This window comes from Petaurus breviceps, unplaced genomic scaffold (genome assembly GCF_028583685.1).
Source record: "Petaurus breviceps papuanus isolate PSGF00001 unplaced genomic scaffold, PetGlider_PUasm1.0 90763, whole genome shotgun sequence".
Taxonomy (NCBI): Eukaryota; Metazoa; Chordata; class Mammalia; order Diprotodontia; family Petauridae; genus Petaurus; species Petaurus breviceps.
Window position 1 is genome coordinate 6,390,719 of NW_027187340.1, and position 1,821 is coordinate 6,392,539.

Here is a 1,821-nt window from a genome sequence, read left to right on the forward strand (position 1 = left end):
TTGACCTCTCTACAATTTTTGATACTGTTGAACTTATCCCTAGATACTCATGTCTTTTTGTTGTTCAGTCATTTTAGTCATGTGTGGCTCTTCATAACCCCATTTAGGGTTTTCCTTGCAAAGATACTGGAGCAATTTGCCATTTCCTTCTCCAGCTCATTTTATAGACGAGGAAACTGAGGCAAACAGGGTTAAGTGATTTTCCCAAGGTCACACAGTAAATATCTGAGGTCACATTTGAACTCAGGTCTCCCTGACTCCAGGCCCAACACTATCCACTGCACCATTTAACTGTCCACTCATATCCTTTGGGTTCTCTCAAACTGTTCTTGCATGGTTTTCCTCCAACATGTCTGACAGTTCTTAGATTGCCCCCCCATCCCCTTAATATGGTTGTTCTCTAGGACTTTGTCCTAGGATCCTTCTCTCTAAATCTTCTCTTCTTCTGTAGGTTCAAGTATCATCTCTACAAAGATGACTCAAATCTCCAATGCTACCAATGGCCCCTTAGTTGTCAATATACTTACATCGAGAGCAACAGATTGCTTAGCCCAGGACTTCTTCACTTGATCATACATTATTGTGTTGTTGATCCCAAGGCCACAAAAAATGACAAAGGCCTAAGAAAGAGAAAAGTCACAGTTTAAAACAAAGATAGGCAGCCTTCAGGAACAAGTATACATTTTTTTTTTTTTTTTGGTTTAGAACCGTGAGTTAACTAGCATAAGGAACTCTCAGTGAAGAAATCCCTTTCACCTATGGAAATATCTAACTGTTCTGTACTTTTAAGTCTTAATGAGTGGCCTAGGGGCACGGAGAGGTTAAGTAACTTGTCCAAGGAGACACAGGAAGGGGGAAAAGGACGGATTTGAAGTGGCTCAAAAGAAACTCTAACATGCCCATATTTAGAGAATCTACCCAAATGTTCACATGGACTATTTGTGCCTGACCTGAGGTAGAGCATTTCGAGCTTGCATTGGTCTGATCAGCCACAGGTGGACACATTGTAACTTGACTCTAACAACTGATGTCATTTTGGTCCTCTTAGAGGATGGAGGACAGCAACCAACAGCCAGCTATGTTCTGGGTGCTTTATAAATATCTCATCTGAGCCTCACAACAACCCTTTGATGTAGATGCTGCTGTGATCCTCATTGTATAATTGAGGAAACTGAAGCAAACAGAGGTTAAGTGAATTGCCCAGGGTCACAGAGATAGTAAGTGTCTGAGGTCTGTCTCATCATGAAGTTTGTGTGGTCATGGGTGAATCATGACCCCATCAATGTGATGTGTCTTCAACTACTTCCTACAGTCTATGGGAAGAATTATACCTTCGGATAATTATAAATATTTTGCAAATAAAAGGCTTGGAAAATAAAAATGTTTAAATCTCATTTCAATTCTAGGATGTGAGAAGTTAGAAACTTCTGGTCATAGCAAAGAGCCAAGACTGGGAGGATTCAGCAAATGCCAGTGGCCAACAGTGGAGAGGAGAAGTAACCAGAAGGACAAATACAGAAAGACTAGAAATCAGCAAGAGCACAGACAAGCTTTAGACAAGTGTTTTCTCAGTTAATTTTCACAACAACCCTATGAGTTAGGCACAGCTATTATCATCTTTTTATAGATGAGGAAATTGAGGTAGTCAGAGGTTAAATAATTTACCCAGGGTCATACAGGTAGTGTCTAAGGATGGATTCAAATTCAGGTCTTCTTGACTCCAAATCCAGCATTCTACCACCCATATGATCTCTCTCTCTCTCTCTCTCTCTCTCTCTCTCTCTCTCTCTCTCTCTCTCTCTCTCTCTCTCTCTCTGTCTC

General features: G+C 40.8%; 1 long non-coding RNA gene across 1 annotated transcript in view; it reads right to left on the reverse strand.

The window, feature by feature from the left end:
* Positions 1–533: 533 nt before the first annotated feature.
* Positions 534–1,821, reverse strand: part of LOC138146539 (uncharacterized) — a 4,702-nt gene continuing 3,414 nt past the window's right edge. The window contains exon 3 of the long non-coding RNA XR_011164518.1: positions 534–620. This is a non-coding gene — a long non-coding RNA (uncharacterized lncRNA). The remainder of the gene's footprint in view (positions 621–1,821) is intronic.